General features: G+C 34.1%; 10 non-coding genes across 10 annotated transcripts; all 10 read right to left on the bottom strand.

Annotated features, from left to right (window-relative positions):
* Positions 1-220: 220 nt before the first annotated feature.
* On the bottom strand, positions 221-303 carry TRNAL-UAA (transfer RNA leucine (anticodon UAA)). The gene has a single exon. It is a non-coding gene; the product is annotated as a tRNA-Leu (tRNA).
* Positions 304-1,556: 1,253 nt separating this feature from the next.
* Positions 1,557-1,639, bottom strand: TRNAL-UAA (transfer RNA leucine (anticodon UAA)). Its single transcript has one exon. It is a non-coding gene; the product is annotated as a tRNA-Leu (tRNA).
* Positions 1,640-2,840: 1,201 nt separating this feature from the next.
* On the bottom strand, positions 2,841-2,923 carry TRNAL-UAA (transfer RNA leucine (anticodon UAA)). Its single transcript has one exon. It is a non-coding gene; the product is annotated as a tRNA-Leu (tRNA).
* Positions 2,924-4,176: 1,253 nt separating this feature from the next.
* Positions 4,177-4,255, bottom strand: TRNAL-UAA (transfer RNA leucine (anticodon UAA)). The gene has a single exon. It is a non-coding gene; the product is annotated as a tRNA-Leu (tRNA).
* Positions 4,256-8,158: 3,903 nt separating this feature from the next.
* On the bottom strand, positions 8,159-8,241 carry TRNAL-UAA (transfer RNA leucine (anticodon UAA)). The gene has a single exon. It is a non-coding gene; the product is annotated as a tRNA-Leu (tRNA).
* A 2,676-nt stretch (positions 8,242-10,917) lies between these two features.
* Positions 10,918-10,995, bottom strand: TRNAL-UAA (transfer RNA leucine (anticodon UAA)). The gene has a single exon. It is a non-coding gene; the product is annotated as a tRNA-Leu (tRNA).
* Positions 10,996-12,196: 1,201 nt separating this feature from the next.
* Positions 12,197-12,279, bottom strand: TRNAL-UAA (transfer RNA leucine (anticodon UAA)). The gene has a single exon. It is a non-coding gene; the product is annotated as a tRNA-Leu (tRNA).
* Positions 12,280-13,532: 1,253 nt separating this feature from the next.
* Positions 13,533-13,610, bottom strand: TRNAL-UAA (transfer RNA leucine (anticodon UAA)). The gene has a single exon. It is a non-coding gene; the product is annotated as a tRNA-Leu (tRNA).
* Positions 13,611-14,811: 1,201 nt separating this feature from the next.
* TRNAL-UAA (transfer RNA leucine (anticodon UAA)) lies at positions 14,812-14,894 on the bottom strand. The gene has a single exon. It is a non-coding gene; the product is annotated as a tRNA-Leu (tRNA).
* A 1,253-nt stretch (positions 14,895-16,147) lies between these two features.
* TRNAL-UAA (transfer RNA leucine (anticodon UAA)) lies at positions 16,148-16,225 on the bottom strand. The gene has a single exon. It is a non-coding gene; the product is annotated as a tRNA-Leu (tRNA).
* Between the last annotated feature and the right edge of the window lie 91 nt (positions 16,226-16,316).

The raw sequence follows: 16,316 nt of genomic DNA, 5'->3' as shown, positions 1-16,316 counted from the left end.
TTAATCCCTACATTTTTTTCAACTTTGAAGTTTTGAACTTACTGTAATATCATGCTCTGACTAGAGATTCAACTCAAAATTGAAAAGATAGACATAAAAAGGTCATCGTCAGGGGTATTACTGTGATATTGCAGGGTTATTACTTTGCTATCGGGAAATTCTGTTGCTCAAGTAATAATCTATTTTGAGAAACCTTGTAGAATTTCAAGGGTAAAATTAATACCAGGAGTGGGGTTCTAACCCACGAGGATACATATCCATTGGATCTTAAGTCTAACGCCTTAACCACGCGGCCATCCTGGTGATTAGACGTCCTTTTCTGGATTTCTTAGACAGTTAGTGGTTATTGAATGTGTGCCATCTTATTCAGTTTGCGCTAACAGATTTTTTTAGCCACTTTTCAAAAGCAAAAGTCAGACCGCTACTGTGAACCTTACCGTTCATTGAAAATTTCATCTAGAGAAAAATATTTTTCCTATATATGTAGACTTTCGTTTTTGGCTATATATTTGGAATGGCGACCACAGTGAATATTGGAATAAAATGCCATTGAGATTTGTCAACAACTTTAAGCACAAAGTTCTAGTTTCTTTAGACAGTTTAACATGAAATGTAAAATCTGCCTGAGAAAATCATGCCTATGGTAAAGGGTGAATTTGTCAACCATGAACATTTTTTGAGTGGTTAAATAATTTTCTCTGGATGAAATTTACAGTCAACAGTAAGTTTCACAGTCCAAAACCTTAAACACTAGACCATCCTGGTGAACACGCATGAAATTTTGGATTTCCCAGACAGTTAGTGGTTGTTGAATGTGTGCTATCTTATGATGTTTGCACTAACAGATTTTTTGTTTAAGCCACTTATCAAGAACATTATACTAACTTTTATTGTGAACCTTACTGTTGACTGTAAATTTCATCTAGAAAAAAAATATTCCTCTTCTGTATATGTAGACTTTAGACTTTCATTTTTGGTTATACGTATGGAGTGTTGACCAAGAGAGAATGTTGGATTACAATGCCTTTGAGAATTGTCAGCAACACTAAGCACAAAGTTCTAGTTTCTTTAGACAGTTTAGCCTCTCCAAAAAAGCTCACAGTTGGCAAATTCATAACTTTGCCATAGGCCAGATTTTCTCAGGCAAATTTTACATTTCATGACATCCTACAAACATTGGCCATCTTTTTTCTGGATCCCACCCCTCTACTAAATAATGTTCTTGTGTATGGATTGCATTATATTTATGAATTTCTCATATTATTTTAACATAATATGTTACTTCTGGAACTTTAGTTTGAATATTTACCTCAATTATTAAACTTTCTCTTAATCCCTACATTTTTTTCAGCTTTGAAGTTTTGAACTTACTGTAATATCATGCTCTGACTAGAGATTCAACTCAAAATGGAAAAGATAAACTTAAAAAGGTGATAGTCTGGGGTTTTTACTGTCACATTGTAGGGTTATTACTTTGCTCTCAGGCAATCAGAACTTTTCCGTTGCTCAAGAATACTCTATTCTGAAACCCTGCAGAATTACAAAGGTAAAATTCATACCAGGAGTGGGGTTCGAACCCACGAGGATACATATCCATTGGATCTTAAGTCCAACGCCTTAACCACTCGGCCATCCTGGTGAACAGGCATGAATCTCTGAATTTCTTAGACAGTTAGTGGTTATTGCATGCGTGCCATTCTATGAAGTTTGCACTATCAGATTTTTTAAGCCACTTTTCATCTATAGAAAAATATTTTTCCTAGATATGTAGTCTTTCATTTTTGGCTATATAGTTGAAGTGGTGACTAGAGTGAATATTGGAATAAAATGCCATTGAGATTTGTCAACAACTTTAAGCACAAAGTTCTAGTTTCTTTAGACAGTTTAACATGAAATGTAAAATCTGCCTGAGAAAATCATGCCTATGGTAAAGGGTGAATTTGTCAACCATAAGCATTTTTTGAGTGGATAAATATTTTCTCTATATAAAATTTACAGTCAACAGTAAGTATCACAGTCCAAAACCTTAAACACTAGACCATCCTGGTGAAACACGTATGAAATTTTGGATTTCCCAGACAGTTAGTGGTTGTTGAATGTGTGCCATCTTACGAAGTTTGCACGAACAGATTTTTTGTTTAAGCCACTTATCGAGAACATTATACATACTTTTATAGTGAACCTTACTGTTGACTGTAAATTTCATCTAGAAAAAAATGTTTTTCCTCTACTGTATATGTAGACTTTAGACTGTCATTTTTGGTTATATGTATAGAGTGTTGACCAAGAGTGAATGTTGGATTACAATGCCATTGAGATTTGTCAACAACACTAAGCACAAAGTTCTAGTTTCTTTAGACAGTTTAACCTCTCCAAAAAAGCTCATAGTTGACAAATTCATACCTTTGCCATAGGCCAGATTTTCTCAGGCAAATTTTACATTTCATGACATCCTACAAACATTGGCCATCTTTTTTCTGGATCCCACCCCTCTACTAAATAATGTTCTGTTCTTGTGTATGGATTGCGTTATATTTATGAATTTCTCATATTATTTTAACATCATATGTTACTTCTGGAACTTTAGTTTGAATATTTACCTCAATTATTAAACTTTCTCTTAATCCCTACATTTTTTTCAACTTTGAAGTTTTGAACTTACTGTAATATCATGCTCTGACTAGAGATTCAACTCAAAATTGAAAAGATAGACATAAAAAGGTGATCGTCAGGGGTATTACTGTGATATTGCAGGGTTATTACTTTGCTATCGGGAAATTCTGTTGCTCAAGTAGTAATCTATTTTGAGAAACCTTGTAGAATTTCAAGGGTAAAATTAATACCAGGAGTGGGGTTCTAACCCACGAGGATACATATCCATTGGATCTTAAGTCCAACGCCTTAACCACGCGGCCATCCTGGTGATTAGACGTCCTTTTCTGGATTTCTTAGACAGTTAGTGGTTATTGAATGTGTGCCATCTTATTCAGTTTGCGCTAACAGATTTTTTTAGCCACTTTTCAAAAGCAAAAGTCAGACCGCTACTGTGAACCTTACCGTTCATTGAAAATTTCATCTAGAGAAAAATATTTTTCCTATATATGTAGACTTTCGTTTTTGGCTATATATTTGGAATGGCGACCACAGTGAATATTGGAATAAAATGCCATTGAGATTTGTCAACAACTTTAAACACAAAGTTCTAGTTTCTTTAGACAGTTTAACATGAAATGTAAAATCTGCCTGAGAAAATCATGCCTATGGTAAAGGGTGAATTTGTCAACCATGAACATTTTTTGAGTGGTTAAATAATTTTCTCTGGATGAAATTTACAGTCAACAGTAAGTTTCACAGTCCAAAACCTTAAACACTAGACCATCCTGGTGAACACGCATGAAATTTTGGATTTCCCAGACAGTTAGTGGTTGTTGAATGTGTGCTATCTTATGATGTTTGCACTAACAGATTTTTTGTTTAAGCCACTTATCAAGAACATTATACTAACTTTTATTGTGAACCTTACTGTTGACTGTAAATTTCATCTAGAAAAAAAATATTCCTCTTCTGTATATGTAGACTTTAGACTTTCATTTTTGGTTATACGTATGGAGTGTTGACCAAGCGAGAATGTTGGATTACAATGCCTTTGAGAATTGTCAGCAACACTAAGCACAAAGTTCTAGTTTCTTTAGACAGTTTAGCCTCTCCAAAAAAGCTCACAGTTGGCAAATTCATAACTTTGCCATAGGCCAGATTTTCTCAGGCAAATTTTACATTTCATGACATCCTACAAACATTGGCCATCTTTTTTCTGGATCCCACCCCTCTACTAAATAATGTTCTTGTGTATGGATTGCATTATATTTATGAATTTCTCATATTATTTTAACATAATATGTTACTTCTGGAACTTTAGTTTGAATATTTACCTCAATTATTAAACTTTCTCTTAATCCCTACATTTTTTTCAGCTTTGAAGTTTTGAACTTACTGTAATATCATGCTCTGACTAGAGATTCAACTCAAAATGGAAAAGATAAACTTAAAAAGGTGATAGTCTGGGGTTTTTACTGTCACATTGTAGGGTTATTACTTTGCTCTCAGGCAATCAGAACTTTTCCGTTGCTCAAGAATACTCTATTCTGAAACCCTGCAGAATTTCAAAGGTAAAATTCATACCAGGAGTGGGGTTCGAACCCACGAGGATACAAAATGGATCTTAAGTCCAACACCTTAACCACTCGGCCATCCTGGTGAACAGGCATGAATCTCTGAATTTCTTAGACAGTTAGTGGTTATTGCATGCGTGCCATTCTATGAAGTTTGCACTATCAGATTTTTTAAGCCACTTTTCATCTATAGAAAAATATTTTTCCTAGATATGTAGTCTTTCATTTTTGGCTATATAGTTGAAGTGGTGACTAGAGTGAATATTGGAATAAAATGCCATTGAGATTTGTCAACAACTTTAAGCACAAAGTTCTAGTTTCTTTAGACAGTTTAACATGAAATGTAAAATCTGCCTGAGAAAATCATGCCTATGGTAAAGGGTGAATTTGTCAACCATGAGCATTTTTTGAGTGGATAAATATTTTCTCTTTATAAAATTTACAGTCAACAGTAAGTATCACAGTCCAAAACCTTAAACACTAGACCATCCTGGTGAAACACGCATGAAATTTTGGATTTCCCAGACAGTTAGTGGTTGTTGAATGTGTGCCATCTTACGAAGTTTGCACGAACAGATTTCTTGTTTAAGCCACTTATCGAGAACATTATACATACTTTTATAGTGAACCTTACTGTTGACTGTAAATTTCATCTAGAAAAAATGTTTTTCCTCTACTGTATATGTAGACTTTAGACTGTCATTTTTGGTTATATGTATAGAGTGTTGACCAAGAGTGAATGTTGGATTACAATGCCATTGAGATTTGTCAACAACACTAAGCACAAAGTTCTAGTTTCTTTAGACAGTTTAACCTCTCCAAAAAAGCTCATAGTTGACAAATTCATACCTTTGCCATAGGCCAGATTTTCTCAGGCAAATTTTACATTTCATGACATCCTACAAACATAGGCCATCTTTTTTCTGGATCCCACCCCTCTACTAAATAATGTTCTGTTCTTGTGTATGGATTGCATTATATTTATGAATTTCTCATATTATTTTAACATCATATGTTACTTCTGGAACTTTAGTTTGAATATTTACCTCAATTATTAAACTTTCTCTTAATCCCTGCATTTTTTTCAACTTTGAAGTTTTGAACTTACTGTAATATCATGCTCTGACTAGAGATTCAACTCAAAATGGAAAAGATAAACATAAAAAGGTGATAGTCAGGGGTATCGAACTTACTGTAATTTCATGCTCTGACTAGAGCTTCAACTCAAAATGGAAAAGATAGACATAAAAAGGTGATAGTCAGGGGTATTACTGTGATAGTGCAGGGTTATTACTTTGCTATCGGGAAATTCTGTTGCTCAAGTAATAATCTATTTTGAGAAACCTTGTAGAATTTCAAGGGTAAAATTAATACCAGGAGTGAGGTTCTAACACACGAGGATACATATCCACTGGATCTTAAGTCCAACACCTCAACCACGCAGCCATCCTGGTGATTAGACGTCCTTTTCTGGATTTCTTAGACAGTTAGTGGTGGTTATTGAATGTGTGCCATCTTATTCAGTTTGCGCTAACAGATTTTTTTAGCCACTTTTTAAAAGCAAAAGTCAGACCGCTACTGTGAACCTTACCGTTCATTGAAAATTTCATCTAGAGAAAAATATTTTTCCTATATATGTAGACTTTCTTTTTTGGCTATATATTTGGAATGGCGACCACATTGAATATTGGAATAAAATGCCATTGAGATTTGTCAACAACTTTAAGCACAAAGTTCTAGTTTCTTTAGACAGTTTAACATGAAATGTAAAATCTGCTTGAGAAAATCATGCCTATGTTAAAGGGCGAATTTGTCAACCATGAACATTTTTTGAGTGGTTAAATAATTTTCTCTGGATGAAATTTACAGTCAACAGTAAGTTTCACAGTCCAAAACCTTAAACACTAGACCATCCTGGTGAACACGCATGAAATTTTGGATTTCCCAGACAGTTAGTGGTTGTTGAATGTGTGCTATCTTATGATGTTTGCACTAACAGATTTTTTGTTTAAGCCACTTATCAAGAACATTATACTAACTTTTATTGTGAACCTTACTGTTGACTGTAAATTTCATCTAGAAAAAAAATATTCCTCTACTGTATATGTAGACTTTAGACTTTCATTTTTGGTTATACGTATGGAGTGTTGACCAAGAGAGAATGTTGGATTACAATGCCTTTGAGAATTGTCAGCAACACTAAGCACAAAGTTCTAGTTTCTTTAGACAGTTTAGCCTCTCCAAAAAAGCTCACAGTTGGCAAATTCATAACTTTGCCATAGGCCAGATTTTCTCAGGCAAATTTTACATTTCATGACATCCTACAAACATTGGCCATCTTTTTTCTGGATCCCACCCCTCTACTAAATAATGTTCTTGTGTATGGATTGCATTATATTTATGAATTTCTCATATTATTTTAACATAATATGTTACTTCTGGAACTTTAGTTTGAATATTTACCTCAATTATTAAACTTTCTCTTAATCCCTACATTTTTTTCAGCTTTGAAGCTTTGAACTTACTGTAATATCATGCTCTGACTAGAGATTCAACTCAAAATGGAAAAGATAAACATAAAAAGGTGATAGTCAGGGGTTTTTACTGTCACATTGTAGGGTTATTACTTTGCTCTCAGGCAATGAGAACTTTTCCGTTGCTCAAGAATACTCTATTCTGAAACCCTGCAGAAATTCAAAGGTAAAATTCATACCACAAGTGGGGTTCGAACCCACGAGGATACATAAGGATCTTAAGTCCAACGCCTTAACCACTCGGCCACCCTGGTGAACAGGTATCAATTTCTGAATTTCTTAGACAGTTAGTGGTTATTGCATGCGTGTCATTCTGTAAAGTTTGCACTATCAGATTTTTTAAGCCACTTTTCATCTATAGAAAAATATTTTTCCTAGATATGTAGTCTTTCATTTTTGGCTATATAGTTGAAGTGGTGACTAGAGTGAATATTGGAATAAAATGCCATTGAGATTTGTCAACAACTTTAAGCACAAAGTTCTAGTTTCTTTAGACAGTTTAACATGAAATGTAAAATCTGCCTGAGAAAATCATGCCTATGGTAAAGGGTGAATTTGTCAACCATGAGCATTTTTTGAGTGGATAAATATTTTCTCTATATAAAATTTACAGTCAACAGTAAGTATCACAGTCCAAAACCTTAAACACTAGACCATCCTGGTGAAACACGTATGAAATTTTGGATTTCCCAGACAGTTAGTGGTTGTTGAATGTGTGCCATCTTACGAAGTTTGCACGAACAGATTTTTTGTTTAAGCCACTTATCGAGAACATTATACATACTTTTATAGTGAACCTTACTGTTGACTGTAAATTTCATCTAGAAAAAAATGTTTTTCCTCTACTGTATATGTAGACTTTAGACTGTCATTTTTGGTTATATGTATAGAGTGTTGACCAAGAGTGAATGTTGGATTACAATGCCATTGAGATTTGTCAACAACACTAAGCACAAAGTTCTAGTTTCTTTAGACAGTTTAACCTCTCCAAAAAAGCTCATAGTTGACAAATTCATACCTTTGCCATAGGCCAGATTTTCTCAGGCAAATTTTACATTTCATGACATCCTACAAACATTGGCCATCTTTTTTCTGGATCCCACCCCTCTACTAAATAATGTTCTGTTCTTGTGTATGGATTGCGTTATATTTATGAATTTCTCATATTATTTTAACATCATATGTTACTTCTGGAACTTTAGTTTGAATATTTACCTCAATTATTAAACTTTCTCTTAATCCCTACATTTTTTTCAACTTTGAAGTTTTGAACTTACTGTAATATCATGCTCTGACTAGAGATTCAACTCAAAATTGAAAAGATAGACATAAAAAGGTGATCGTCAGGGGTATTACTGTGATATTGCAGGGTTATTACTTTGCTATCGGGAAATTCTGTTGCTCAAGTAATAATCTATTTTGAGAAACCTTGTAGAATTTCAAGGGTAAAATTAATACCAGGAGTGGGGTTCTAACCCACGAGGATACATATCCATTGGATCTTAAGTCCAACGCCTTAACCACGCGGCCATCCTGGTGATTAGACGTCCTTTTCTGGATTTCTTAGACAGTTAGTGGTTATTGAATGTGTGCCATCTTATTCAGTTTGCGCTAACAGATTTTTTTAGCCACTTTTCAAAAGCAAAAGTCAGACCGCTACTGTGAACCTTACCGTTCATTGAAAATTTCATCTAGAGAAAAATATTTTTCCTATATATGTAGACTTTCGTTTTTGGCTATATATTTGGAATGGCGACCACAGTGAATATTGGAATAAAATGCCATTGAGATTTGTCAACAACTTTAAACACAAAGTTCTAGTTTCTTTAGACAGTTTAACATGAAATGTAAAATCTGCCTGAGAAAATCATGCCTATGGTAAAGGGTGAATTTGTCAACCATGAGCATTTTTTGAGTGGATAAATATTTTCTCTTTATAAAATTTACAGTCAACAGTAAGTATCACAGTCCAAAACCTTAAACACTAGACCATCCTGGTGAAACACGCATGAAATTTTGGATTTCCCAGACAGTTAGTGGTTGTTGAATGTGTGCCATCTTACGAAGTTTGCACGAACAGATTTCTTGTTTAAGCCACTTATCGAGAACATTATACATACTTTTATAGTGAACCTTACTGTTGACTGTAAATTTCATCTAGAAAAAATGTTTTTCCTCTACTGTATATGTAGACTTTAGACTGTCATTTTTGGTTATATGTATAGAGTGTTGACCAAGAGTGAATGTTTGATTACAATGCCATTGAGATTTGTCAACAACACTAAGCACAAAGTTCTAGTTTCTTTAGACAGTTTAACCTCTCCAAAAAAGCTCATAGTTGACAAATTCATACCTTTGCCATAGGCCAGATTTTCTCAGGCAAATTTTACATTTCATGACATCCTACAAACATAGGCCATCTTTTTTCTGGATCCCACCCCTCTACTAAATAATGTTCTGTTCTTGTGTATGGATTGCATTATATTTATGAATTTCTCATATTATTTTAACATCATATGTTACTTCTGGAACTTTAGTTTGAATATTTACCTCAATTATTAAACTTTCTCTTAATCCCTGCATTTTTTTCAACTTTGAAGTTTTGAACTTACTGTAATATCATGCTCTGACTAGAGATTCAACTCAAAATGGAAAAGATAAACATAAAAAGGTGATAGTCAGGGGTATCGAACTTACTGTAATTTCATGCTCTGACTAGAGATTCAACTCAAAATGGAAAAGATAGACATAAAAAGGTGATAGTCAGGGGTATTACTGTGATAGTGCAGGGTTATTACTTTGCTATCGGGAAATTCTGTTGCTCAAGTAATAATCTATTTTGAGAAACCTTGTAGAATTTCAAGGGTAAAATTAATACCAGGAGTGAGGTTCTAACACACGAGGATACATATCCACTGGATCTTAAGTCCAACACCTCAACCACGCAGCCATCCTGGTGATTAGACGTCCTTTTCTGGATTTCTTAGACAGTTAGTGGTGGTTATTGAATGTGTGCCATCTTATTCAGTTTGCGCTAACAGATTTTTTTAGCCACTTTTTAAAAGCAAAAGTCAGACCGCTACTGTGAACCTTACCGTTCATTGAAAATTTCATCTAGAGAAAAATATTTTTCCTATATATGTAGACTTTCGTTTTTGGCTATATATTTGGAATGGCGACCACAGTGAATATTGGAATAAAATGCCATTGAGATTTGTCAACAACTTTAAGCACAAAGTTCTAGTTTCTTTAGACAGTTTAACATGAAATGTAAAATCTGCCTGAGAAAATCATGCCTATGGTAAAGGGTGAATTTGTCAACCATGAACATTTTTTGAGTGGTTAAATAATTTTCTCTGGATGAAATTTACAGTCAACAGTAAGTTTCACAGTCCAAAACCTTAAACACTAGACCATCCTGGTGAACACGCATGAAATTTTGGATTTCCCAGACAGTTAGTGGTTGTTGAATGTGTGCTATCTTATGATGTTTGCACTAACAGATTTTTTGTTTAAGCCACTTATCAAGAACATTATACTAACTTTTATTGTGAACCTTACTGTTGACTGTAAATTTCATCTAGAAAAAAAATATTCCTCTTCTGTATATGTAGACTTTAGACTTTCATTTTTGGTTATACGTATGGAGTGTTGACCAAGAGAGAATGTTGGATTACAATGCCTTTGAGAATTGTCAGCAACACTAAGCACAAAGTTCTAGTTTCTTTAGACAGTTTAGCCTCTCCAAAAAAGCTCACAGTTGGCAAATTCATAACTTTGCCATAGGCCAGATTTTCTCAGGCAAATTTTACATTTCATGACATCCTACAAACATTGGCCATCTTTTTTCTGGATCCCACCCCTCTACTAAATAATGTTCTTGTGTATGGATTGCATTATATTTATGAATTTCTCATATTATTTTAACATAATATGTTACTTCTGGAACTTTAGTTTGAATATTTACCTCAATTATTAAACTTTCTCTTAATCCCTACATTTTTTTCAGCTTTGAAGTTTTGAACTTACTGTAATATCATGCTCTGACTAGAGATTCAACTCAAAATGGAAAAGATAAACATAAAAAGGTGATAGTCAGGGGCTTTTACTGTCACATTGTAGTGTTATTACTTTGCTCTCAGGCAATGAGAACTTTTCCGTTGCTCAAGAATACTCTATTCTGAAACCCTGCAGAAATTCAAACGTAAAATTCATGCCAGGAGTGGGGTTCGAACCCACGAGGATACATAAGGATCTTAAGTCCAACGCCTTAACCACTCGGCCACCCTGGTGAACAGGTATCAATTTCAGAATTTCTTAGACAGTTAGTGGTTATTGCATGCGTGTCATTCTGTAAAGTTTGCACTATCAGATTTTTTAAGCCACTTTTCATCTATAGAAAAATATTTTTCCTAGATATGTAGTCTTTCATTTTTGGCTATATAGTTGAAGTGGTGACTAGAGTGAATATTGGAATAAAATGCCATTGAGATTTGTCATCAACTTTAAGCACAAAGTTCTAGTTTCTTTAGACAGTTTAACATGAAATGTAAAATCTGCCTGAGAAAATCATGCCTATGGTAAAGGGTGAATTTGTCAACCATGAGCATTTTTTGAGTGGATAAATATTTTCTCTATATAAAATTTACAGTCAACAGTAAGTATCACAGTCCAAAACCTTAAACACTAGACCATCCTGGTGAAACACGTATGAAATTTTGGATTTCCCAGACAGTTAGTGGTTGTTGAATGTGTGCCATCTTACGAAGTTTGCACGAACAGATTTTTTGTTTAAGCCACTTATCGAGAACATTATACATACTTTTATAGTGAACCTTACTGTTGACTGTAAATTTCATCTAGAAAAAAATGTTTTTCCTCTACTGTATATGTAGACTTTAGACTGTCATTTTTGGTTATATGTATAGAGTGTTGACCAAGAGTGAATGTTGGATTACAATGCCATTGAGATTTGTCAACAACACTAAGCACAAAGTTCTAGTTTCTTTAGACAGTTTAACCTCTCCAAAAAAGCTCATAGTTGACAAATTCATACCTTTGCCATAGGCCAGATTTTCTCAGGCAAATTTTACATTTCATGACATCCTACAAACATTGGCCATCTTTTTTCTGGATCCCACCCCTCTACTAAATAATGTTCTGTTCTTGTGTATGGATTGCGTTATATTTATGAATTTCTCATATTATTTTAACATCATATGTTACTTCTGGAACTTTAGTTTGAATATTTACCTCAATTATTAAACTTTCTCTTAATCCCTACATTTTTTTCAACTTTGAAGTTTTGAACTTACTGTAATATCATGCTCTGACTAGAGATTCAACTCAAAATTGAAAAGATAGACATAAAAAGGTGATCGTCAGGGGTATTACTGTGATATTGCAGGGTTATTACTTTGCTATCGGGAAATTCTGTTGCTCAAGTAATAATCTATTTTGAGAAACCTTGTAGAATTTCAAGGGTAAAATTAATACCTGGAGTGGGGTTCTAACCCACGAGGATACATATCCATTGGATCTTAAGTCCAACGCCTTAACCACGCGGCCATCCTGGTGATTAGACGTCCTTTTCTGGATTTCTTAGACAGTTAGTGGTTATTGAATGTGTGCCATCTTATTCAGTTTGCGCTAACAGATTTTTTTAGCCACTTTTCAAAAGCAAAAGTCAGACCGCTACTGTGAACCTTACCGTTCATTGAAAATTTCATCTAGAGAAAAATATTTTTCCTATATATGTAGACTTTCGTTTTTGGCTATATATTTGGAATGGCGACCACAGTGAATATTGGAATAAAATGCCATTGAGATTTGTCAACAACTTTAAACACAAAGTTCTAGTTTCTTTAGACAGTTTAACATGAAATGTAAAATCTGCCTGAGAAAATCATGCCTATGGTAAAGGGTGAATTTGTCAACCATGAACATTTTTTGAGTGGTTAAATAATTTTCTCTGGATGAAATTTACAGTCAACAGTAAGTTTCACAGTCCAAAACCTTAAACACTAGACCATCCTGGTGAACACGCATGAAATTTTGGATTTCCCAGACAGTTAGTGGTTGTTGAATGTGTGCTATCTTATGATGTTTGCACTAACAGATTTTTTGTTTAAGCCACTTATCAAGAACATTATACTAACTTTTATTGTGAACCTTACTGTTGACTGTAAATTTCATCTAGAAAAAAAATATTCCTCTTCTGTATATGTAGACTTTAGACTTTCATTTTTGGTTATACGTATGGAGTGTTGACCAAGAGAGAATGTTGGATTACAATGCCTTTGAGAATTGTCAGCAACACTAAGCACAAAGTTCTAGTTTCTTTAGACAGTTTAGCCTCTCCAAAAAAGCTCACAGTTGGCAAATTCATAACTTTGCCATAGGCCAGATTTTCTCAGGCAAATTTTACATTTCATGACATCCTACAAACATTGGCCATCTTTTTTCTGGATCCCACCCCTCTACTAAATAATGTTCTTGTGTATGGATTGCATTATATTTATGAATTTCTCATATTATTTTAACATAATATGTTACTTCTGGAACTTTAGTTTGAATATTTACCTCAATTATTAAACTTTCTCTTAATCCCTACATTTTTTTCAGCTTTGAAGTTTTGAACTTACTGTAATATCATGCTCTGACTAGAGATTCAACTCAAAATGGAAAAGATAAACATAAAAAGGTGATAGTCAGGGGCTTTTACTGTCACATTGTAGTGTTATTACTTTGCTCTCAGGCAATGAGAACTTTTCCGTTGCTCAAGAATACTCTATTCTGAAACCCTGCAGAAATTCAAACGTAAAATTCATGCCAGGAGTGGGGTTCGAACCCACGAGGATACATAAGGATCTTAAGTCCAACGCCTTAACCACTCGGCCACCCTGGTGAACAGGTATCAATTTCAGAATTTCTTAGACAGTTAGTGGTTATTGCATGCGTGTCATTCTGTAAAGTTTGCACTATCAGATTTTTTAAGCCACTTTTCATCTATAGAAAAATATTTTTCCTAGATATGTAGTCTTTCATTTTTGGCTATATAGTTGAAGTGGTGACTAGAGTGAATATTGGAATAAAATGCCATTGAGATTTGTCATCAACTTTAAGCACAAAGTTCTAGTTTCTTTAGACAGTTTAACATGAAATGTAAAATCTGCCTGAGAAAATCATGCCTATGGTAAAGGGTGAATTTGTCAACCATGAGCATTTTTTGAGTGGATAAATATTTTCTCTATATAAAATTTACAGTCAACAGTAAGTATCACAGTCCAAAACCTTAAACACTAGACCATCCTGGTGAAACACGTATGAAATTTTGGATTTCCCAGACAGTTAGTGGTTGTTGAATGTGTGCCATCTTACGAAGTTTGCACGAACAGATTTTTTGTTTAAGCCACTTATCGAGAACATTATACATACTTTTATAGTGAACCTTACTGTTGACTGTAAATTTCATCTAGAAAAAAATGTTTTTCCTCTACTGTATATGTAGACTTTAGACTGTCATTTTTGGTTATATGTATAGAGTGTTGACCAAGAGTGAATGTTGGATTACAATGCCATTGAGATTTGTCAACAACACTAAGCACAAAGTTCTAGTTTCTTTAGACAGTTTAACCTCTCCAAAAAAGCTCATAGTTGACAAATTCATACCTTTGCCATAGGCCAGATTTTCTCAGGCAAATTTTACATTTCATGACATCCTACAAACATTGGCCATCTTTTTTCTGGATCCCACCCCTCTACTAAATAATGTTCTGTTCTTGTGTATGGATTGCGTTATATTTATGAATTTCTCATATTATTTTAACATCATATGTTACTTCTGGAACTTTAGTTTGAATATTTACCTCAATTATTAAACTTTCTCTTAATCCCTACATTTTTTTCAACTTTGAAGTTTTGAACTTACTGTAATATCATGCTCTGACTAGAGATTCAACTCAAAATTGAAAAGATAGACATAAAAAGGTGATCGTCAGGGGTATTACTGTGATATTGCAGGGTTATTACTTTGCTATCGGGAAATTCTGTTGCTCAAGTAATAATCTATTTTGAGAAACCTTGTAGAATTTCAAGGGTAAAATTAATACCTGGAGTGGGGTTCTAACCCACGAGGATACATATCCATTGGATCTTAAGTCCAACGCCTTAACCACGCGGCCATCCTGGTGATTAGACGTCCTTTTCTGGATTTCTTAGACAGTTAGTGGTTATTGAATGTGTGCCATCTTATTCAGTTTGCGCTAACAGATTTTTTTAGCCACTTTTCAAAAGCAAAAGTCAGACCGCTACTGTGAACCTTACCGTTCATTGAAAATTTCATCTAGAGAAAAATATTTTTCCTATATATGTAGACTTTCGTTTTTGGCTATATATTTGGAATGGCGACCACAGTGAATATTGGAATAAAATGCCATTGAGATTTGTCAACAACTTTAAACACAAAGTTCTAGTTTCTTTAGACAGTTTAACATGAAATGTAAAATCTGCCTGAGAAAATCATGCCTATGGTAAAGGGTGAATTTGTCAACCATGAACATTTTTTGAGTGGTTAAATAATTTTCTCTGGATGAAATTTACAGTCAACAGTAAGTTTCACAGTCCAAAACCTTAAACACTAGACCATCCTGGTGAACACGCATGAAATTTTGGATTTCCCAGACAGTTAGTGGTTGTTGAATGTGTGCTATCTTATGATGTTTGCACTAACAGATTTTTTGTTTAAGCCACTTATCAAGAACATTATACTAACTTTTATTGTGAACCTTACTGTTGACTGTAAATTTCATCTAGAAAAAAAATATTCCTCTTCTGTATATGTAGACTTTAGACTTTCATTTTTGGTTATACGTATGGAGTGTTGACCAAGAGAGAATGTTGGATTACAATGCCTTTGAGAATTGTCAGCAACACTAAGCACAAAGTTCTAGTTTCTTTAGACAGTTTAGCCTCTCCAAAAAAGCTCACAGTTGGCAAATTCATAACTTTGCCATAGGCCAGATTTTCTCAGGCAAATTTTACATTTCATGACATCCTACAAACATTGGCCATCTTTTTTCTGGATCCCACCCCTCTACTAAATAATGTTCTTGTGTATGGATTGCATTATATTTATGAATTTCTCATATTATTTTAACATAATATGTTACTTCTGGAACTTTAGTTTGAATATTTACCTCAATTATTAAACTTTCTCTTAATCCCTACATTTTTTTCAGCTTTGAAGTTTTGAACTTACTGTAATATCATGCTCTGACTAGAGATTCAACTCAAAATGGAAAAGATAAACATAAAAAGGTGATAGTCAGGGGCTTTTACTGTCACATTGTAGTGTTATTACTTTGCTCTCAGGCAATGAGAACTTTTCCGTTGCTCAAGAATACTCTATTCTGAAACCCTGCAGAAATTCAAACGTAAAATTCATGCCAGGAGTGGGGTTCGAACCCACGAGGATACATAAGGATCTTAAGTCCAACGCCTTAACCACTCGGCCACCCTGGTGAACAGGTATCAATTTCAGAATTTCTTAGACAGTTAGTGGTTATTGCATGCGTGTCATTCTGTAAAGTTTGCACTATCAGATTTTTTAAGC

This window comes from Dendrobates tinctorius, unplaced genomic scaffold (genome assembly GCF_039654945.1).
Source record: "Dendrobates tinctorius isolate UK_male_01 unplaced genomic scaffold, ASM3965494v1 ptg000250l, whole genome shotgun sequence".
Classification (NCBI taxonomy): Eukaryota; Metazoa; Chordata; class Amphibia; order Anura; family Dendrobatidae; genus Dendrobates; species Dendrobates tinctorius.
The sequence above is the reverse complement of the archived record's forward strand: the minus strand, read 5'-3'. Positions and strand labels throughout refer to the sequence as shown.